The sequence below is a fragment of the Ascaphus truei genome, unplaced genomic scaffold, assembly GCF_040206685.1.
Source record: "Ascaphus truei isolate aAscTru1 unplaced genomic scaffold, aAscTru1.hap1 HAP1_SCAFFOLD_776, whole genome shotgun sequence".
In the NCBI taxonomy this organism is placed as follows: Eukaryota; Metazoa; Chordata; class Amphibia; order Anura; family Ascaphidae; genus Ascaphus; species Ascaphus truei.
Window position 1 is genome coordinate 54252 of NW_027457111.1, and position 24386 is coordinate 78637.

A 24386-nucleotide genomic window follows, 5' to 3' on the forward strand; every position below is an offset into this window, starting at 1 on the left:
AGTCAATGGGAAAACCACAATTTTCACCTTTGCCCATACTCCGTCTGGTTGATCGGAGAGGGCTGGAAATGGCCATGCAGTCATGCCGGAACAGTGACTACATGCGACCAAAATCCCAGCCCTCTGGTACTTACAGAACTGGAGATATGGGCTTACCCTTTTTACTCTTTCGGACTTAGCCGTTTTAAAGCCACGCGGCTTTCCTCCATTGGAATCAATAGGGCCTGCGCCGCCATAGGAAATGCATGGGCCAGCGCCGCCATTGGATTCAATGGGACCTCCGCTACCATTGGAGTCAATGGTGCGACCCTCGTGGCGAGCGCGACTCTTTACGGGGGTCCTAACTTCTCTGACCCGGTGGTGGTCGAGTGTGGGGGTTCCTAGCGTCTAGGGGCAAAAATAATTTTATTCCTGGGTGCCCTAGAACCTAAGTTTCCCAAGCCAATTGTGATTGAACTTGACCTAATGTGATCAATGCTCTTTTTTAGACAATGTATCCGCTTCTGCGGTCTGCGGTTTGGATGGCTGCCAACCCGTTCCTGGAGGTTGGTGTCGAGGAATCCCCATTGAAATGAATGGCTTCATTGACTTACAATGGGGAACCGCCGCTTCTCCTCTCGGGCGCCACCTGCAGGTCTTCTGATAAAATGGGCCCAAATCGCCAGTTTCCCCATAGGATCGTATGGAGCTTCAACAGCGACCTATGGGGAGCTGCAAAATGGAGCCTGCAATGGCAGGAAAATGGAACAAAAAGCTATAATCACTGAATTAACATTAACCCTTTCCCTCCCGCATAGATCCCAGTGTATTTGTTGGTGCAGACACTGGAATGGGAACAACACACATTTACAGGGGAATATACACTTGGGTGCTGAAGCAGGGTAAAAACACATTACTGGACCGCAGTCCAGTTAACCCCTTGCTTCCCAAGTGAGAGCAGGGGGTGGCCAAATGGGGTGTAACCCCTTTAATACCGGGCCAAACCCCCTCTCCCATGACAAACCTGCTGATTACTCTTGTGTGTATGCTGCTGGTAAAGAGACAATGACTAAGGCCAGGTCCCCGCTGGCTATTGTAGAGCCCGCTGTGGCGGATACTGCAGGGTCAAGAGCCGCCCCACAATGGGGCCGGGCCCGCTACGAGAGGGGGCCGCCTCACTGCACCGACAAACTCCTGCTCAAGAAAATTGAGATCAGGAGTCGCGACGGAGCGCTAGGCCACACCCCCGGTGGTTCAGCCAATGATGATAAACCTGCCGGGTGATGTCACGTCCCCGTCACGCCTCCCCCCCCCCCTGGTCTTTCCCCCTGCAGCTCTCTGCTGACCGGGGAATTTGGCTGCACGCGCTGCCTTTCTCACTGACACGCGTGCAGCGCCAGCAGTAGGGCCACAGTGTAAGAGAAACAGCCACGGTAGGACTACAACTCCCCTGCGGCTTGAATAGGAACACATGACATTATTCAATTAGTGCAAAGCATTGGAAGACGTGGCACCAAGGGAATGCTGAGTAGAAAGGAGGAATTGAGAGGGTAGCACGAGGAAAGCAGAACTGAGACCCTGAGAGAAAGCAGTCCCTGTCTCAGAGGGAACTGTCGGCTGATTGTAGAGTAACTTTAGGACCAGGCCATGAGAAGAATAACTCTGCAGAATTGGATGACAAGGTCACAGACCGGTTCCCCCGAGTGAAGCTGAGAATTGAAAAGCTGCCTACCAGATTAAGGAAGGCATGAGTAAAGACAAAGGGGATCCTCACTAAGCACAAAGGACAAGAAAGTATTTGCAAAGACACAGGCCTGCTACAATAACATACATATTCAAAAGAGCTCCAACATCGTGCCGGCATTCATACTTAGGCCCATTTTAGCCCAGAGTCCAGTGGATTTGGGAGAGACACTGATACACAACCGCTCAGCGAATTATGGGATAAGTACTAATATTGTCATTTGTATGTGTATGATCCTCTCATTTGGGGGTCAGATATAGATGTGTTAGAAGGGGTTTCTCTATAAATACGTTCTGGTTACAAAAGGTCCGGTGTCGTGTCCTGTTGTCTGACCATCAAGCCATGTCCTCATAGACTGGGATAGCATTGGTCATAACGAGAGTAGGACTTGGGCCCCCAACGTAGTATATAGAAATCAGTCTAAGGGAAATAACGAGGGGTTACAAATGCAAACCTTAAAGGAGAGTCCTTAATGCAGCACTGCCATGAAACAAAACAGTACTGCATGAACAAAGGTGATAGACAGCACTCACGGAATAAGATAATAGATGCTAAATGCAGAGTGCACAGGAACATAAGAAGGACTCAATATCCTCCTAAACAATTACAAACAGTACTAATAGTTCCAGCACGCTCTGACTGTAGGAAAAGTATGCAACAAGTGGGAAATGCCAAATCAGATAAGTATTTAATAAATGCACAAGTTATATACAAGGAGCAAAGTGACATCAACACAATAGAATAAATCACAATAAAAAATACAGCAAAAAAATGGGAGAGTGGGGGAGTGGAGAAAGGGGGGTGGGTGGGGGCAAAAAATGGGGATAAACAGGGGGGCAACGTTTCAGGGACAGATCCCTTCCTCAGACCCATTCCCCCTTGTCCCTAAGGAACAAGAGGTACTTCCCTTACCCCAATACCCCTAAAACAATCAACAAAATGGATGACGGGTCCCACAAGGGCACCGTCATCCAGTGCGCATGCGCACTGAGGCTCTCTCTGAATCCCTCCAGGAGGGGATACACTGTGTATGTGAATCACAGCCTGGTGCACGCGCGCGCAGGCGCCCCTGTGTCCATAAGCTGCAATGTGATACAAGAGAGTTGATCCTTCATCATTGCTGTATGCAGATTCTAGTGTATCTCCTCCTGGAGGGATTCAGAGAGAGCCTCAGGGCGCATGCGCAATGGATGACGAGTGCCCTTGTGGGTCACCATCTCTCAGCTCTCTTTGTTTCGGACTGGGCATGCGCACCCTAACGGAGGTGATCTGCACATTTAATCCCACAGAGACGTGCAGAGGCACAGCTGATCCTGATCCCTGATGACCACCAACACAGCTGCCTGCGATTCTAGCACCCGCCTGATGATGACGTCAGATGGCTCATATATACTGTCAGCCCTACACAGCAGCCCCCTTTGCAGCAGGAGAGGAGAGAGTTAGAGACTACACTTGCTGTTCCATACCCTGTGGTTTGATCTTGAACTATTTTTTGTACTCGCCTCATAGTCTCTTGTTCTGCTGCCATTACAGTGTACCTTAGCATTTTTGCTTGTGACGCTATCTTTTTTTGCTTAGCTATTTAGGGCTTATTTTGTTGATTTGTTTTAGGGGTATTGGGGTAAGGGAAGTGCTTATTGTTCCTTAGGGACAAGAGGGAACAGGCCTGAGGAAACTGTCTGTCCTTGAAACGTTGCCCCCCTGTTTATCCCCATTTTTCCCCCCACCCGCCTCCCCTTTCTCCACTCCCCCACTCTCCCATTTTTTTTGCTGTATTTTTTATTGTGCTTTATTTTATTGTGTTGGTGTCACTTTGCTCCTTGTATATAACTTGTGCATTTATTAAATACTTATCTGATTTTGCATTTCCCACTTGTTGCATACTTTTCCTACAGTCAGAGCGTGCTGGAACTATTAGTACTGTTTTTAAAAACAGTACTGCATGTCCATGCCTTAATTGAATTCAGTGCTCTTTTCACTTATAGTATTTGTTTCTTTTTCGAAAACAAATAGAAAACAATATAATCAGTATTTTGTGATCCAGCCGCCATATTGTATCTCCCGGACAAATATTGTCTAGAACAGCGGTGCACAAACTGGGGAGGTGGGAAAATTTCATGGGGGGGGGGGGGGGGCGCCAGTGTTTAGAGGCTCCGGGCTCTTCCCCACAGCATTTAAATTAAATGCCGGGTGAGGCTTCTTTAACTCAATTACCTGCTGCCAGCGCGTGTCAAATTAGGCCTCGGTCCCGCTGCGCTCGGTGGCGCGGGCGGCCACACGCGAGTTCCCCACCAGCAGGGGAATCCTGCGGAGCCGGTCCCGGTCCCCCCTGGCTGCACAGCTTACTACACGCTGTGGCGCGTCAGCCTCTATGGGATACAAGAGAATGGTGATCCCTAGCGTTGACGCGTCACGTGGTGTGGCTGTGAGCCAATGGGGAGGAGAGGCTTCGGGGAGCGGGGAGGAGTGTGGAGTGAAAGCAGCGTGCGTGCCTGTCTGTGTGTGTGTATGTGTGTGCGTGAGTGCCTGCCTCTGTCTGTGTGTGTGTTGCTTTACTTACCTTCAATCAGCAGCCCGAGCCGTGGAGGGAGGGGGGGAAAGTAGCGGGTCCCTCCGCTCAAGCCACGCCCCCCCTCCCGCTCAAGCCTCCCGCTCCCGCTCCCTACAGACCGCATATCGCGGTCTGTGTATGTCAGCGCCCCGCCTGTCTGCAGTGCGGGCGCGCTGACTCTGGGAGCGGGGCCTTAGCATTACGCTGTGGGTGACGTGATGTCATTTGACACGGAGACATTGGGAGAGGGGGATGGGTGGAACGCTGTTGCTCCCAGGAAGGGGGCCGCAGCTCACAATGTTTGCGCATCGCTAGTCTAGAAGATGTACTCTAATTTATCAGCAAAAGGGAGATAGAGTATGGTAAGTTATTATTTATTTAATCAAGGCGGGAGGAATGCTGCTTTTATAGACAAAGAACCATTACTTTTTCATAAACACAGATTAACACTGATTTTATCAATTTATGACCATTTTAAAGAAAATGGGATTTATTTTCTAAAGCCTCTGCTCATTCCCATTTTTAGAGCATAAATATTGCTTAAATTGCAGTCTAAAATACAGTCCATAGAGTTGCTGTAATGTGTAATTTTTTTAAATTTAATTCAAGCATAGTATCCCTATTTTTAATCCCCTTTGACCACTTACACATGTTTCTTTCACGTCTTCCCTCGCCCTTTCTACCAATGTATTGCTGGTTAGGAAACATATGTTGTGCAAACAGTGTACATTATTTTCTCTTAATCAACCATTTGGTTCTGCAATGGCCTCTGGTCAATTTGTTTGCAGACATTAGCATATCTAATACCTCATTACACCAATTAATTTATATTTCCAGGTGTAGATTACTTGGTTTAATGCATCCAGGTTTATCTAAATGTTTCTCTTTCATTAGAAAATGAAAGCACATTGTAATTATGTTTTAAGGCAAATTTAGGAAAAAGCTGTCTGTTAAGAGACAGTTAACAAAACTCCTGGCTTAACAGGAATAATGCAGATCACACACAATTTGGATTCCTAGATTTCCTATTTTTTTTTCCATTTTCTAAGTGTATTTATTTGTAAGTCAGGTTCTATTATCCCTACAGTATATTGAACATGTTCTGTACTGGATTGTACAAGGTCAGTGATGCATAGAAATGTGTTTTGCTAGTTGTACAGGTTGCAGATACAAGTTATCCTAATTGCATCAGTATGACAATAATAAATTGGTGTTACTATACATAAGATTTTCAGATCAGCAAAGCCCTTTCTTTAGAAAATGAAAGCAAAATAAGAATGTATATTCTTATTAGTGATTATAAAAAACGAAAAGATACCATTATCTGACCTGTCTCTACTAGTACTGCACCGACACACTTTATTCGAGCAAATACCCAGTATGTACCTGGCAGATACCTGGAATGCTCCGCTCCTCACCTCTGACAAGCCCCGTTGCATTTGCCTTCCCAGCCTGGGTTCATGCCTGGCTGACGGGCGGCTGATCTGTTAAATGATAATGATTAGGATTTAATAGGCTGCAATGCTTCGCGTGTCTACCAGATGGCATAAATTCATGAATTGTAATGCAGTATATATATATATATATATATATATATATATATATATATATATATATATATATATATATATATATATATATATATATATATATATATATATATATATATATATATATATATATATATACTGTGCAGTATTGCAGCCAGCGGGAATAAAATGCTTCAATCCCTGCCTGGAAAATAACCCAATGCACTCGGGCAGAAAACAGTCACAAACCTCAATACACCCGGGTATACCCGAATTCGTGGGACTAGCCGAGCTCGAATAAAGTGTGTCGCCAGTGTATACCTGTTTCACTTGTCTCGTCTACTTTCTCTAAATGTATGCCAATCGGTTCCCATTGGGTACATATCCCTATGTTACTTGTTAGGTATACCATAGGTTAGTTGATAGAGACCTCTTTCTGATCTGTATTTACTACTCCATTATCAGTTAATCAATCAGTTCCAGTTGAGTTACCACCCTTAGGTTACCTGTTGGACTTTTATATAGGTGAGCAGAGAGATTCCACCATCCGATCTGCCTCTTCTCACTACTATACACTGGCGACACAGTTTATTACACTGCGGCCAGATCCGCAAGCCGGGAGATTTCCCGGCTTGCTAGTGGCCGCCCCTCGGCGTGCCGCGCGTCATAGACGCGCGGTCACGCGTCTTCGGGAGCGTGCGCCCCCTGCACGCGCGTCCAGGGGCTCCCCGAGGGAGCCCTGGTGTCCCGCGATCGCGGGACAGCGGCAGGGGGTTCCGGGGGACCCGGCGGACCCGGCAGCGGTAGGGAGAGCGCCCCGATCGGCGGGCGCTCTTCCGCTGCTTCGGCGCGCGCCCGTCACTCTCGGGCGCGCACCAGGCTACTGCTGCGGCACAGAACGGGCAAATGCTCGAATAAACTGTGCCGCAGCAGTAGGCCTGTCAAACATGCAGCCCGCGGGATTCATGTGGTCCAAGAAACCTTAACAAGGGGCCCGGAGATTTTTGGCTATTTGGGACAGAGTGGGAGGTAGGTTGGGGGGAGAGGAGATAAAGAAGGTTGTGGATAGAGGGAGGGGGTGGAGAGAGGGGGTATGGGGATGAGAGGGATTGGGAGGATGGTGAGAGGGTAGGAGAAAGATACTGTAGATGATGGGGAGAGATACCAGTGACCTTTACATATTTTTATTACATGAGGCCCGAAAAAATGAAGGTTATAGTGACTATTTGATCTTTTTCCTCCTGCCGCTCTGATGGTGTAGCTCGAGTCTTAGATTGAAAAATTGGCCCCAAAGCCATTCTGAGTTTGGCTGGCCAGCTTTACTGGTATATATCAGCCTGGTATATATCAACTGGTATATATCATATAATAAATACATTTATTAATTCCTGTGCGCCTCTGTCATTAATTTGCCATCATACTTGAGACCCAATGGATGTGTTGTCTAGATTGGACTGAATCACGGTCAACGAGAATACCATTGGGAAAAAGAAAGTACACCCTCTTTGAATTCTATGGTTTTACATATCAGGACATAATAACAATCCTCTGTTCCTTAACAGGTCTTAAAATTAGGTAAATACAACCTCAGATGAACAACAACACATGACATATTTCACTGTGTCATGATTTATTTAACACAAAGCCAAAATGGAAAAGCTATGTGTGAAAAACTAAGTACATCCTTACTGCTTCCATAGGAATTAAGATGCTAAGTAGCAGACAGGTGCTACTAATCAAATGCCCTTGATTAATTGATCATCAGCAAGTGTGACCACCTCTATAAAAGCCGAAGTTTTAGCAGTTTGCTGGTCTGGAGCATTCAGGTGTGTTAACACAATGCCAAGGAGAAAATACATCAACAATGATCTTAGAGAAGCAATTGTTGCTGCCCATCAATCTGGGAAGGGTTATAAGGCCATTTCCAAACAATTTCAAGTCCATCATTCTACAGTGAGAAAGATTATTCAAATGTGGAAAACATTCAAGACAGTTGCCAATCTTCCCAGGAGAGGACGTCCCAGCAAATTCACGCCAAGGTCAGACCGTGCAATGCTCAGAGAAATTGCAAAATACCCAAGAGTTACATCTCAGACTCTGCAGGCCTCAGTTAGCATGTTAAATGTTAAAGTTCATGACAGTACAATTACAAAAAGACTGAACAAGTATGGTTTGTTTTGAAGGGTTGCCAGGAGAAAATCTGGGAGTAAAGACTGAGACCTGCCCCGTCTTGAGTGAGAGGGAGACGGCATCTACAAACACCAGCTTGCCAGGAGAAAGCCTCTTCTCTCTAAAAAGAACATGGCAGCACGGCTTAGGTTTGAAAAGTTGCATCTGAACAAACCACAAGTCTTCTGGAACAAAGTCCTTTGGACAGACGAGGCCAAAGTGGAGATGTTTGGCCATAATGCACAGCGCCATGTTTGGCGAAAACCAAACACAGCATATCAGCAGAAACACCTCATACAACTGTCAAGCACGGTGGCGGAGGGGTGATGATTTGGGCTTGTTTTTGCAGCCACAGGACCTGGGAACCTTGCAGTCATTGAGTCGACCATGAACTCCTCTGTATACCAAAGTATTCTAGAGTCAAATGTGAGGCCATCTGTCTGACAGCTAAAGCTTGGCCGAAATTGGGTCATGCAACAGGACAATGATCCCAAGCACAGCAGCAAATCTACAACAGAATGGCTGAAAAAGAAAAGAATCAAGGTGTTGCAATGGCCCAGTCAAAGTCCAGACCTCAACCCGATTGAAATGCTGTGGCTGGACATTAAGAGAGCTGTGCATAAACAAATGCCAACAAACCTCAATGAACTGAAGCAACGTTGTAAAGAAGAGTGGGCCAAAATTCCTCCACAACGATGTGAAAGACTGATAGTCATACAGAAAACAATTACTTCAAGTTATTGCTGCTAAAGGTGGTTCAACAAGCTATTGAATCATAAGGTGTACTTAGTTTTTCACACATGACTTCTCCATTTTGGCTTTATTTTTGTTAAATCATGACACAGTATAATATGTAATGTGTTGTTGTTCATCTGAGGTTGTATTTACCTAATTTTAAGACCTGCTAAGGAACAGATGATTGTTATTATGTCCTGATATATTAAACCATGGAATTCAAAGAGGGTGTACTTTCTTTTTCACATGACTGTATGTATATAAGTGTCAAAAGGAGATGTATAGGTATTTCACTGTGTATTTTTGTCACATTGGATGTTGCTCTGGATGACTTCTTCTTTGTTTCTTGTTGTATACATTTAGCCGCGCCCAGTAGTGCTCCTTTTGACATATATATATATATATAGTAGTGTGGTAAATTTGGGGGTTTCTTAGAGCTTGTTGGGTATCTGTATGTTTATTAACTTTGTCCAGCTGGTCTCAAATGTTTTGGAGTTTAGTGGCTCCTCCCTCCCAGGGTTTAAGCTCGCCCCTCTCCACTTTCCAAGTAAGCAGGTTTTCTTTTCATGCAGCTGGTTGGGACAGGTTCAATGTCAGGACAATTCTTCCTCTAATTATAGAGGAAAATAAGAATTTTAATCAGTTAGTGTTAGGACCTGCGAATTGGTCATGCCTTGATGTGGCTCGCAGGCTTGTACGCTTTGGCCAAAGGGTTAACTAAATGATCCTTTTTCAAGTGATATATAGGTATTTCACTGTGTATTTTTGTCACATTGGATATTGCTCTGGACTTCTTCTTTGTTTCTTGTTGTATAAAGGTAAAAACACATCAAATACTTAATTGGCGCACACAATACATTTGATACATTACACAGTACTGGGTTCAAGAGCTGACTCTTCTTGAACCCTTATTACCAATCAGGGGTAACCAAACGTGTGTGTTTATACAGCAAGGCTCCGCTTCTTGGCTCCCCACTTTTCGGCGATCCGCTTATACGGCTGTAACGAGAAGGGGACCGTCATATCTGTGCATGCGCAGATCGGGGGAAGTCAGAGGTCGCACAGAAAAGGCTGTCGCCGAGGGTGCGCATGCGCAGAACAGAGGTTGCGCATGCGCAGAAGGGGGTATTACCGGTTTGCACATGCGCACATGCCGAAAATCGCCGGTTCCGGTTTCCGGCGATATTTGCTTTGTGGCGGGCCCTTAGAACGGAACCCGCCGTATGCTTTGGGCCCTCCTGTATATGTTTATGTATGTATGTGTGTGGATGTGGATACATCTATGGATATAGATCTCTTTTCTCAAATAAAATTATCACTTGTGAGCACATTGCGTTGTAGCTCAATACAAATGTACTTCACCGTACCTGCTTCTCTGCTTATTTTGTAGGTTCTTTGGCAACTTGGCTACCTCACTATTAGTATAATTATTGCTGTGTCCCTACACAGTATGTAGATCTGTGATGCCCCAAAGGCGGACAGCCTCATGGGGCTCGCCAAGAACTGCTCCCCTCTGCACAGGCAATAGAAAGAGGTGATCTGGCAAACAATCAATGAAGTACTATAATGTCACCTCCCGGTGCCCACGGACCAAGGGGGGGGGGGTCGTCCTACCATGTCCCCAAGTGGTATCAGGGTAAAGAGAATAGTCCAGGCACACGGTTTTATCACAAAGAAGAAAATGTAATCCAGCATAAATCCAACGTTTCGGCTGCACACAGGCAGCCTCTGTCAAGGTGAGAGCTGATACGAAACAATGCTAAACCCTTAAATACCCCTTACACTTACCTAAGGGGTATTTAAGGGTTTAGCATTGTTTCGTATCAGCTCTCACCTTGACAAAGGCTGCCTGTGTGCAGCCGAAACGTTGGATTTATGCTGGATTACATTTTCTTCTTTGTGATAAAACCGTGTGCCTGGACTACTCTCTTTACCCTGATACCACTTGGGGACATGGTAGGACGACCCCCCCCCCCTTGGTCCGTGGGCACCGGGAGGTGACATTATAGTACTTCATTGATTGTGTGCCAGATCACCTCTTTCTATTGACTGTCTCTGTCCTGCAGATTCTGAGCACCATTAACAGATTTCTGCTGGATTCATAGTGTGATTTCACTGTGACATTTGACATTGTTTCTCATGTGTGGGGTATTTTCCCCTTTATCCCTAATTCTTTTATCATCTGTGGTCATTACCCACTGGAAGAATAGAGTGAGGAGCTGTTTTAACCCCCTAAGGGACTCCTGCGTGATTTGCTGTTGCGTCTCTGCGTGAGCTTGCCATAGGTATCATCAGTGCAACTATCATTTAGTCACACTTTCTACATGGAGAATCTGAGTAATCTCTCATTTGGTATTACACAAAGAGCGGATACTTTGACACTATCTGAGCAAGAAATCAACCGTATACTTATTAAAACCTCCACGGAGGAGATTTTTGGTCCTGATAGACCTATAGACCACCTACGTGAGTTGGAACGTTTAAAAAAATAGGAAATAGAATTGCATTCACATGGCAATACATTGTCAGAATATTAACGACAGCGATTGATACCGCGGGGGTTTAGGATTAACAATAGACCCACGATAGGCTCCGGTAATCCGCAGTTCTGTGAAAAATGGTGCCAGGTCCTTAACAAAGCTTCGCTGGATCTTTTGATTCTTGTGGTGGAGGAGGTTGGTACACAACTATCTGATACACGACGTGACATTCTAAAGGTGGAACTTCCCATTGAACATATCAGTACAGGTGCAGATGCGCTCGCATCTATGGATGAACTAAAGATTAAACTGGAAAAATTTAAAAGTGATTTACTACACTTCAAGAAACAAAAGTTCAAGAAGGTGACAGCAGATTATAAAGACGGACGTGTCTACCTTTGGCGTAAACCAGAGGGAAAAGCTAAAGTCAAGCCAAAAGGACACAAACCACAAGCAGATAAAGACACCAGTGATTTGGATGGACGTTCATCTACAGATCGACCAAGGGATACAAGTCCATTTCCTTTTTTAGAGTTCCGTTCAACTCCAGGATGTCACGCCTGTATGCCCGCAGACCTGGCAAGACCCCAGTACTGAGGTGGGAACGGTATGACACCACACACCCACAGCAGTGGGAGCTAGCCTGGAGCGTTGCTGGGCCTGTAGAGAGAGTAGTTAATGATACTTGCAACGTCAGATGGTAAAAGCGTAAGGATGGTCGTGTCCGTGTGCCAATGTCCAGGGGTCCAGAGAGTAGAGTCGTCAGGGTACAAAGCCAGGTCCAAGGATGCCAGAGGTAAACGAGGTAGTGTCCGTAGCAGGGTTCAAAGGGGTACAGAGAGCAGGGTAGTCCAGGACAAGCAGGGGTCAAAGCCAAGGAAATCCAAAGTAAACACAGGAGCAGGATACAGCAGGGACACAGAGGGAGCACAGCATAGGTCAGCACACACAGGGAAACAGGAACTATGCAGAGCGAGGAAGAGAGGACAGACGGATTATAAAGGGAGACACACCAATAGGAGAGAGGGGAGGAGCAGAGAGAGAAGTGGGAGACAACAGAGATAGGTCAGGGAGATGAGGAGACAGAAGGGGCAGTCAGGGGAGTGACCTGTAGGGATTGGGAGGAGGAGTCAGGAACGTGGCAGACCAAAGAAGAAGAGCGTGTGCGCGCGCCCTCTGTAAGTTGAGGGTGCGCGCGAACAGGCTGTGACAGGGAGATGGCCCGCAGGGACCGGGAGAAGGAAGCAGAAGGGAGACAGAGCCCAGAGGCGGAGCGTCTGCACGCGCCCTCCGTGAGCTGAGGGAGTGCGTGCACAGGTCGCGTCACCATGCGCACGGAGCGCCGCGGGTACCCCGCTGGAGGGAGGCAGAGGAACAGACGGGACCGCCAGGGACGGTGAGGTACTGACCGCGGGCATAGCGGGTGTCGGGGAGCATCACTGCAGGGGCGCGAGGTCTGCGGGGCATGCACTGAGGCAGTGGGAGAGAGGTAGACGGAGCGGGACAGGAGTGGGAAAGGGTAAAAGGATTGGCAGGAGATGGGACAGAGGGAGAGAAAGAAGGGGAAGGAATCCCCTGAATCGTCACACAGGAGGAGCAAAAGGCCCAGGCGTGGGAAAAGAAAAGGCAAAAGATCGTGTTCAACTCCATTCCCAAACCAAGACTTGAGTATGAATTAGTTGGTGGTCAATTTATCTAGTCATATTCTCACAGAGTTGGAAATGGCTGTTTTTATCAAAGGGGCCATCTTATGTACCAACTGTGACTTATAATGATTTTAATATGGAAGTTGATCTTTTCAAGTTAGAAAGGAATCTTAATATTAAATCTTTTTTTTCCTCTAGACACATGGAGCAGGCGCAGGAAAATCCCCATCGTACCAGTATCCACCATCGAGGAGACAACAGGGGGATGTAAGTTGAGATCCACCTTCATACCTCCTATTAAGAACCAGTCAGTCAGTACCTACATGCGAATAGTTAAAGCAGATCTCACTAAACATATCAAGCATAATTCTAAAATCAAATATAATCTAAGTTTCAATGAGACAAGTACTCAAAACCCTTACCGCAAATAAAGATATTATTGTGAAAAGAGCAGATAAGGGGGGTGCATTGGTCATCCTGGATTATATTCAATATAAGGGGGGGCCTTACGCCAACTCTCAGATATTGAGAATTATATCCCTTTATCCAGAGATCCCACATTTGAATATGCTCATGAGATCAAAGGGATCATTGATATGGGTCTTAACAACCGTTGGATTACGGAGGAGGCAGAATATTTGTATATAGAACATCCTAAATGTCCAGTATTTTATATGCTACCTAAAGTGCATAAATGTATGATAGACCCCCTGGGGAGACCAATTATTGCAGCAACATATTCACTTAACCAGCCTTTGGCGGTATTCGTAGATAGGATACTGCAACCAATTTTTCAAAGTGTTCCCTCATATTTGAAAGACACCTCTGACTTCTTGAGTAAACTTAGACTCTTGACTGTACCTTTTAGAGGGATTGATCCTTGTGACTCTGGATGTGGTCAGCCTCTACATCATCATCCCTCATGATGATGGCCTAGAGGTGGTCAAAGAGGCACTTATTTCCCATTATGCAGATACCGTCCCTTCAGAATATATTTTGTTGTTGTTACATTTTAAATTATATAAAAATTATTTTAATTTGAACATCAGCATTATTTGCAGGTTAAAGGTACGGCCATGGGAAGTAATGTGGCCCCTGCCTATGCTAATTTATACATGGTACACTTTGAACAGAATTACATTTATAGTTCGGTATTTTATGAACATATGCACTGTTACTTCCGATACATAGATGACATCTTCATTCTATGGAAGGGTTCTGAGGGTCAACTGGTAGCCTTCATTGAGTATTTGAGTTAGCTGAACTCACCAGTACGGTTTGCTAATACATGGAGTAGTACCTCTATTGCATATCTTGATGTACTTGTCAGCTTGGACCATGGGGTAATCCACACTGACGTTTACAGAAAACCCACTGACCGTAATGCGATGCTTAGGGCAGATAGTCATCACTCACCAGCCCTTATCAAAGCACTCCCTTATTCTCAGAAGGTACGTGTTACCAGGATAATAGACAGACCTGAAAAATTGGGCCCAGCCTCTCAGATCTTAAGGAACGTTTTGTGGCTAGAGGCTATGCACCCACTATTGTGGAGGAAGCATTTAAGCGGGATGTATCTGTTTCCAGTCATAATTGGACCAAACGAGATAGGATTATATTCCCCAACACTTACAACACAGGGAGTAATTTCTTACAGTCCACAATTATGAAATCTGGCATATATTACAGCACGATCAATTCCTATCAGAAGTGTGCCGCGAACCCCCCATGCTTGCATACAGACGGGGGAGGAATATTTCGGACACACTAATTAAATCTGATGACAAAAGGTTTTACCAAAATACCAACTTTTTGAGTATGGGTAAACCTAGCAATTTTAGATGTTGTAATTGTTCCATATGCCATATTGAAAATCATGGGACCATGAGCACTGCAAAACAGGGTCTGGCTGGAGGCAAGGTGCAATAAGAAAAAAATCAATCAAAGATAAAGTCCCTAAGGTACGAAACGCGTCAGAGTATTTTTCCTTATGTCTTTTTAACCTCGGCTCACATGCCGTAATAAAGTTTTTTCTTATTGCACCTTGCCTCCAGCCAGACCCTGTTTTGCAGTGCTCATGGTCCCATGATTTTCAATTTGGATACTACCGCCGGGACGGACGCACGCGACTGAGCAGGTCTGACCCTTCTACCCAAATACAGTTTACCGGAGTCCAAGCAGCATTGTGAGTATCTACTCCCTTCCACGTGAAGCCACGGGGGATCTGGAAGCATGCCCAGAGAGGGACCGCCGGGTGGAGCAGCAAGTTCACCGGTCAGGTTAGAAGGCTTTTCCCTGTGTTGGCATGCATTGCTCTGCTTCTAATGTGATTTTGCAGGGAACTAGTCAATGAACACCTGTATATTCTTCTATATGGGGATGGGAACCCTGCTCATTTAAAGTCTACATTGAGATTGCACGGCTTACCAGGAGGATTTTAGAGCACCCAATTAGGGATTTATTCCCTCATCTACCTGTTCCATATGCCATAGCCTTTTTCTAGGGGATACTTTCCATCATCCGTTTTCAGGTAAAGCAATTAAAATTAAGCATCGCATTACGTGTCGTACTACATATGTGGTGTATATTCTGAGATGTCCGTGCGGTTTGCTCTATGTGGGCAAGACAACCCGAATGTTAAAACAGAGATTCATCGAACATAAGTGTTATTAAAAATTGCACTGATCCCATAGCGCTTGTACAACATTGTGTGCAGCATAGGCATCCCATTGCGTCACTAAGGGTCATGGGTATTGAGGTTGTTTCCCCATGTAAGGGGGCTGTGGATAGGGATACTGCACTCAGAAGGGAGGCTTTCTGGATTTTTCATCTTGGGACATATATGGAAGGTGGTCTCAATGAACAACTTAACCTGAAATGTTTCCTTGACAGGCGGTGATCGTGCATACTTTGATGGACCTGCGTCTCTGGGATCTCCTGTCATGTTTAGTTTTTTCTTTATATTATTCCTAGGAGAGCAACATTGGTGTACCACATGGATTTAGTGGTTTTGTCCGGTTTTTTTTTGTATGTGTATTACAAGTGTGTCTTTGTTCAGGAGTTCTTTATCATGTATCACTTTGTGTAGGTCACACAGTACGTTTTATTACTATATACACCATTATGTCATATGTGGTGCTCACTGGTTCTTTATATATTTTTTAGTTGATACTGAGGCATGTAGAATTGGTTCTTTATTCATTTATTTTATCTAGTGGGTTTGGTTTGCCTTTTCTCAGTGGCTATCAGATATTCTGCACGCTCACTCTATTTTTGCTGTCTTTCTGATATTGTATGCACTCTGGTAGATTTTACAGTCTTGCTGGAGTTGTCTCCTTTAACTGCTGTGGTGGTGTGTCTGTTTGAACTGCAGGACTCCCTGATATCAGGGGTTTGGTCTGCGCATGTGCAGACATCCATTCTAAGTACTGGCAGTCACTCTTAGGCAGGACTTCTGTTGCCAGTAGTGAATCATGGTTCAGGGACATGCAACTCTTAGGTGATTGGGCAGGACGAAAGGGGAGTGGCCTGGGAGCCTGTGATGATGTGCCGAGCTGCCCTCATTAAAGCTGCTTGCTTTTCATGATGATAGCGACACAGCTTACTGTGGTTGATGCCGTGCATGCGCAGTTACGAGTCGCGCCGATGACGTCATGTATTTCCCAGCCCTCGCGCCATTCCCCACCTGGTAGCACTTAGATAGGTAAGTGTAAGAGGTATTTAAGGGTTTTTAGCATTGTTTAGTGTATATGCTCCGGAGACCCCCTGCTCATCTACACTAGTCATACATTTTAATTAAAATATGTAGTAAGCACCAATAAACAACCCACCCCCTGTGCCCCAACATAAAACCAATATTTATTTTTATATACACAGGATTAATACCACAGGCCGGCGAAAATCCCCACGGGGTCTGCAGGCCCCACATTGCACCCTGGGGGGTTTCTGGGGGCCCTCGGATGGTCCCCACTAGGCTCCCTGGGCCTTCAGGTGTCCATGGGCCCAGCAGGTTTCTGGGTTGTTCCCACGGGTGTCTGGGGGCCCTCGGGTGGTCCCAGTGGGTACCCGGGCGCCCACAGCTGTGCAGCCCCTGGTTCCTCCCCGCAGGTGTCCGTGGGTCCTCAGGTGGTCCGCGTGTGCATTCCTGGGACCTCAGGTTGTCCCCGCGGATGTATGGGGGCCCTCAGGTGGTCCCTGGGGGTCCCCGGGGCTCCACAGCTGTGGGGCCCCCGGTTCCTCGCAGGTTTCCGTGGGCGTCCGTGGTACCTCAGGTGGTCCCCGCTGGCCTGCGATACCATTCTCATATTTAAATAAATAAACAAGTAAACATTTCAATGAATACACCTTCCCCGCCACATCTTCCCCCCTCCCCCCCCCACCAAACACATACAGTACAGTAATAGGTAAAATAACTATTATCCAGATATGGATAATGGATCATTTGCCCATTATTGAAGACATTAGCCAGGCAGCATAAATAAATTAAATAAACAATTCTACTTACCCCTGCCAATGTAAAGGGTGTTCTCGTCGGCATACTGCAGGGCATGTCCTCCGTTGCCAGAAAGCATACATAATAAATACAATCTAATGGCCCCTAACCCCTTAATCACCATAGCGGTTAATAACCGCTATAGTAATTAAGGGGTTAACCCACCCTGTACCCATTGATTGTCATAGTAGTACATCATACCCATATAATATGGACATAAGCTACTATAGCAGTCAATGGTCACCCTAATACAAAAGCCTGAATGTCCAAAATACACAATAATAAAACCTAAACAACAACCTAATCACTCAAACTTTGAAATTAAAAGCAATAGGCAATCAATTACCTAAATAAAACCACTAGCCAACCAATCAATTAAATAAATCACACCACGAGTCCCAAAAATAAATTTAATAGTTAAAAGAACTAACCAAAACAACAATTAATTAATACAACCACTAGACAACACCAATTTAAACCAGTAGCCAACACAATACATAATTAAATAAAAACACAAAACAATCTGGAGAAAACAAATTCAAGCCATCACAAGTCAAAACAATTTAATCTAAACAATAAAAATACATAGAAAATATAACAGTCAATAGAAGAAATGCATTTGCCAAAAAATGCATCGGCTATTACTGTATTCATCTGTACCCTAATCAGGCACAGATTAATACATTAGCAGTCAATGGGCAATGAAAAACAAAGAAAAAAGAAATCCAATGAAAAAACCTTTAAATAAAAAAAGTACATACTGTACATTCAATATTTCTCTTAACTTTAGAAGTGTTGGCCCTCCGGATCCCGGCTAATCAGGAATCTCTCGTCTGGTGACGTCACGAAACACAGTACAACGCCATCCACGGGGAAGATCCTCGCGGGTAACAAAATGTTTCTTTCTTTTGTCGTCCATCCTCCTCCTTCTCTTTCTTCATCTGTGACTATTTCTTTAATTTCTTTATCTTCTGTTTTTATCTTCTGTCTTCATCTGTCAATCCAAAGCTCCATGTTAAGTCCACGATGTTGACACGTCTGCTTCTTGAGCTCAAATGAGCCGTCACGGCCTTAAATATGGCCTGTGATGTCATTTAATTGGCAAATGGTTCTCACGCCTGTGATAGGCTGTGAGAATCATGTGCCTTTTTTTTTTTTTTTGAGACATCATGTAAAGGGACTGAAGCCAACCAATCAGAGTGGCCGTGCTTCATTTCCCTTTAACATGACATCACCAAATCTAAAATGGCTGCCCTCACGTGGTTATTCAGCCAATCAGATTGTGAGAACTATTGCCCCAATCTGATTGGTTGTAGTAGACCATGTGAATTCCTTTGGATGACGTCACATCCTTTCCCACACATTACTCAGTCACATGGTTGTGTATTGGTGCTTACTACATATTTAAATTTATGACTACTGTATGTAGATGAGCAGTGGTTCTCCGGAGCAGAACCGTGTTGGTTTCATGTCCGGGAACCCCCTGCTTCCTGAGATACAGGCCCCGTTATGGGGTGCCATTATCTTCTATGCATGGAAATGTCCTGATCACGTGACGCGAGATATTTCCATGCATAGGAGATACTGGCACCCCTTAATGGGGCCTGTATCTCGGGAAGTAGGGGGTCCCCGGACCTGAAATCAATGCGTTTCAGCTCCAGAGACCCCCTGCTACATTTCTGTAATGTCTATGTAACGGGTTTTCCCCCACCCACTCGCAGATAATACTGTGGAGGTGTAGGAACATGCAAGGTTACTCAGGTGTGGTGCATTACCTGTTGGCTCACAGGAGGGCTGAGCTTCCGCCACGGGGTACCTGGGGTACATACATCTTATACATCTCTAGGTGCAACGCCTCCACCTGGGAGGGATCCCAACGGAGTGGGAGGAGGCCCTCACAGGAAACAACCACACAAAGCGAACGAATGTAAAACAGGACTGGCTTTACTGCATAACCAACTATATCTACATACATCAACACAACCGTCATGCGCCACGGCGGACGCTAACCACTCTGGGCGTCACGGCGGACGCTACCACCTCTGGCGTCACGGCGGACGCTAATCACACTAGGCGTCACGGCGGACGCTACCACCTCTGGCGTCACGGCGGACGCTAACCTCCCATAGAGTGATCCCACCCTGTGTCCAGTAACCCCCACCCAAATGTCTCGCACCCCCAAAGTCAAATACCACTGTGCATGTGTATGTGTGACTGCGCAGCCACTATGTCTGGTGATAGGCCTGGTTGGTGCACGTGAGTTGCAGGTTACCTGCCCGGGCTCCAGCCACGGGTACCGCGATATCACCGGAGATCCGCCCGATCTGACGTTGTCCTCCACACCGCGTTGGGTGAATTCCAGCGCGGATAATATCACCTTAGTCCCAGGGTCTTTGATGGTGTTCTGAGCCCAGAACCCACCTCGCAGGGCCGCACGGCTTTAGCACTGTGTCCCTGACTAAGCTACCAATAAATGGGTCAGTATCCCTATCTAGGGCCTGTCCCTATACTCCACAAGCTATTAAGTGGCTCAGGACCTAACTGGGGGCCTGGGGGCTGCTGGCCTAATGCAGAGGGTCACTGACCCCTGCATCCACCTCTTACCCCTAGCTGGTCCGGATCCTGACTGCCTGCGTGACTCAAAACCCCGCGAAAAGTATCTCTTCTTTCCCGGGCAAATCCCTCAGCCCTATTGGCTCCCTGGCGTCAGGTGTCTCTGCCCCTATGCACCCTGGGGGCTGGCCGTCTACTCTCCCGCATGCGCGAGCTATCTGGGGCCTCCCGCGCTGTCTCCTGCATCTGCGCATGCGCAACAGCACTAGGCATGGCGGCGCCCTGCTTCCCGGCCGCCGGGGACCTCAGCAACGCGATCGCGGCCTCGGCAACCGGCCCGATCGCGTCCCCGGCAACCGCCCGACCGCGTCATGGCAACCGGCCGCACATCCACACCGCGCGCTACAACGGGGAAGGAGGGGGTGAGTGCGCGAGGGGGGACCTGGCTACATCTAAAATTAAATAAAACTACAGTGATCGCCTGTGAGAGGCGCGCAGTTAGAGTGACTTATTCAGCCCTCTTACTGCGCGTCTCTTACAGACAGGCAGACCCCTGTAGGACTCACACAGCAGGGACATCTGCTGTGTGAATCCGATGGTCCATTATGTCTGCAACTGAACATCTCGCAACACCATGCGGCATAACACAACATTTACCCAGGTAAATGTTCAAATGACGGCTGCTGCATCTGTACTCCAGGTCCAACATAATATACTTGATCATTTGAATGGTCTTTTTAAATAGTCTCCTACTTTTAGTTAGTTTTGTTCTGTCTTTGTTTTACCTCAACGGGTTCTAAGACAGACAGACATACACCACATTTATTATTTATTGTCGTTATTTTGCAAATGGCACAGATACTTGCATATTAAGCAAAAAGCGGCTAAAAGATTATACAACGTTGTGATTTTAAAAAATACAATTCACATTTTCTCCATAATCTAATACTAAAACGTCAATTTTTTTACTATCAAAATCCAAAACATGGGGTGTAGGGCACACCTGTAATAATAATACTTCTTTCTTTTCTCTCCAAGCTTAAGAGATTTCTTGGACTTCTTGTAGGGGTTGACGGTGTATTATTTAATGTGGAATTCCAGAGTTTACATCTTTGCTGCTAAATAGATCAGCAACGCATTCTAAAGCAGCAAGTGGTTAAGTACATTATCATTTGCAGTGTCCCAGCAGAGGAAGAATTGGATGCCACTAATATGTTTAAAGCATACAGGTTCTGCAGTATTTCTCAACTCAATTTCACGCTTTGGCAAGGACCAGAAAAGATCATTATGTTTATCTCATGTTAGCGACCTGAATTCTACAAGCTTCTCACTTTATAATGCTGTTCTGTATCTGAATGCTCCCCCTGGTGTATCCTGAACTAGATTTATGAAACTAGCCTACTTTCAATTTCTGGTGTAGCATAGACTCCTGGCCGCTACCTATTTTCCTGGGCCCTACCAGTGTAAGTCCTGTTGGGTATAGGCAGTGGATGGGTTAATTCCTTCACAAAGGCCTTGTGTGCTTTTGCAGCCTTAGATGTATGTATGTATATCTTTATATAGCGCCATTAATGTACATAGCGCTTCACAGTAGTAATACACATGACAATCATATAAATAACAAATCAGACAAATAACAGATCATGGGAATAAGTGCTTCAGACATAAAAGTAACATTGTAGAAGAGGAGTCCCTGCTCCGAAGAGCTTACAATCTAATTGGTGGGGAGAACGTACAAAGACAGTAGGAGGGCTTTTAGGTAAGTGTGACTGCAGGGGGCCAAGCTTTATGTATCGTGTATAGTATTAGCCACGATGTTACTCATGTGCTTCTTTAAGCAAGTGTGTCTTAAGGTGGGTCTTATAGGTGAATAGAGAGGGTGCTAGTCAGGTACAGTATTGAAGGGAAGGTGAAAAAATAAGTGCGCAACTACAATCAATAAAAGTGAAGTGATTATGTGATGTAATAAATGGGTGACCTTTGATAAACGAATAAATGGAGCGTCTGCAGCTGTGGCACCAGGGATGGCTCAGGTACCCCCTAATAGCAGACAGAAATACAAAAAACACAGCGCACAACTCTCATAGTGCATTAAAAATTATATTAGTAACCACAAGAGTAAGGTGAGTATTGTGCGTACATTTGAACAGAAAAAACAAGCATTTCAGGGTTAATGTTACCCAAGCACCAACGGACGCCAGTGATGATGTCGTCGCTCTCTCCTTCTCAATCCCTCAGCCTCGGGATAGGGCCTGGGTGGTCTCCGATCAAAAAAGACTTTTTGCGAACCCTCAACATCTTAGCACTCCCTGAGAACCGGCCCGGTGTTCTGTAGACTTGCGACGCGCAGTCGCGGCCGTGTGACGACACGGACCCGGAAGCGCCGAATCAAGACGCCTAACAGCGTGTGCTCCGCTGCTACAGAGACTCTAACAGTGATAGGCATTACTGCTCTGCACGGCGATTTGGCTGTACTGTCGTTCACCTGACCGGAGACCATCTAAGCACTACCTTGAGGCTGACGGCTGGATTAACAGCTACCCGATCGGAGACCACCCAGGCCCTATCCCGAGGCTGAGGGATTGAGAAGGAGAGAGCGACGACATCATCACTGGCGTCCGTTGGTGCTTGGGTAACATTAACCCTGAAATGCTTGTTTTTTCTGTTCAAATGTACGCACAATACTCACCTTACTCTTGTGGTTACTAATATAATTTTTAATGCACTATGAGCATTGTGCGCTGTGTTTTTTGTATTTCTATTATTGAAGGGAAGGGAATTCCAGAGGTGCGGGGTAGTTAGTGAGAGAGGTTTAATGCGGGAGAGAGCTTTAGATACAAAGGGGGTAGAGAGAAGACACCCTTGAACAGAACGCAAGAGTCGGGATGGTGCATAGTGAAAATTTAGGGCTGAGATGTAAGAAGGAGCAGAAGAGTGTAAAGTTTTAAAAGTGAGGAGGAGAATCGAGTTCGAGATGCGGGATTTGATCGGAAGCCAGGAGAGTGATTTCAGAGGGGAGACGCTGAGGCAGATTTAGGAAAGAGTAGAGTGATTCTGACAGCAGCGTTTTGGATATATTGTAGCAGAGGCAAGAAGGCCGGACAGCAGGAGGTTACAGTAATCGAGACGGGTGAGAATGAGGGCCCGAGTCAGAGTTTTAGCAGTCGAGTAACAGAGGAAAGGGCGTATCTTTGTTATATTGTAGAGGAAAAAGCGACAGGTTCTTGGTACGTTTTGAATGTGAGGGGCGAATGTGAGAGTAGAGTGTGACCCATAGGCAGTGTGCTTGGGCTACTGGGTGAATGATGGTACTTCCAACAGTAATGTGGAAGGTGGTAGTAGGGCCAGGTTTGGGAGGAAGTATAAGGAGCTCTGTTTTTGCCATGTTTAGTTTGTCGGCGGATGGCAATCCAGGTTGATATCCCAGAGACATTCGGAAACTTTGGTCTGTATAGCAGGTGTAAGGTCAGGGAAAGGTAAATTTGTGTGTCGTCAGTATAGAGGTGATATTTAAACCCAAGAGATGTGATTAGGTCACCTAGAGAAAGTGTGTACAGAGAAAAGAGAAGAGGTCCCAGGACAGAGCCCTGGGGTACCCCCACAGAGAGATCAATAGAGGAGGAGGAGGTTTTAGCAGAAGAGACACTGAAAGTACGATGGGAGATGTAGGATGAGATCCAGGATAGAGCTTTGTTCTGAATACCAAGAGTATGGAGAATGTTATTTTAGTGAGGACTGTTTCAGTGGAGTGAGCAGTGCGGAAGCCAGATTGTAGAGGGTCTAGGAGAGAATAGGTGTTGAGAAAATGGGGCAATCGAGAGAATACAAGACGTTCAAGGAGTTTAGAGGCAAAAGGCAGGAGGGAGACAGGTCGATAGTTAGAAAGACAGATAGGGTCAAGCTTGCTGTTTTTGAGTAATGGTATAACGGTTGCATGTTTGAAGGAGGAGGGAAAGGTGCCAGAGTAGAGGGAAGAGTTAAATATTTGTGTGAGCGTAGGGATTATAGAAGGAGCAAAAGGTTTTAGGAGATGGAGGGAATGGGATCAAGAGCGCAGGTGGTAGTGGGAGAAGCTACACTAGCATGCTAAATGATTCTCTACTGGTTGGCACAATAGTTTTGCTACATATGGGCGATTCTCCAATTGAATTCTATTATCTTAAGTGTTATCTTGAGTGTTTCTCAACCAGGGTTCCATGTTAACTCGTCCGTTCATGACAAACCTAGTGAAGGTTTCCTCATGGGATAAATTATGATGTTCGTGAATTGTTGGTAAAAGATTTTGCAATGCATTTATACAGCAATAGAAAACAGGAAGTTGCATTTAAGAAAACTGTCATTATGTGAACACCAGAATTATCAATACAATTAAACTTAAAATGGTGAGTAAATAGATATTTTATGGCGTCCTGTACAGCTGGCACTAGTTCCAAAACCCCAGTAAACTGCTTGAAATTTTGCTGGCATTTTCCCGGTCTGATTTGCTAAAGGTTTCTCTTAAAGCAGCA

At 45.7% G+C, this 24386-nt stretch overlaps 1 long non-coding RNA gene across 1 annotated transcript in view; it reads left to right on the forward strand.

Annotated features, from left to right (window-relative positions):
- Positions 1-15126, forward strand: part of LOC142486199 (uncharacterized) — a 41658-nt gene extending 26532 nt beyond the window's left edge. The window contains exons 5-6 of the long non-coding RNA XR_012798859.1: positions 13032-13100; positions 14996-15126. This is a non-coding gene — a long non-coding RNA (uncharacterized LOC142486199). The remainder of the gene's footprint in view (positions 1-13031; positions 13101-14995) is intronic.
- Positions 15127-24386: the final 9260 nt, after the last annotated feature.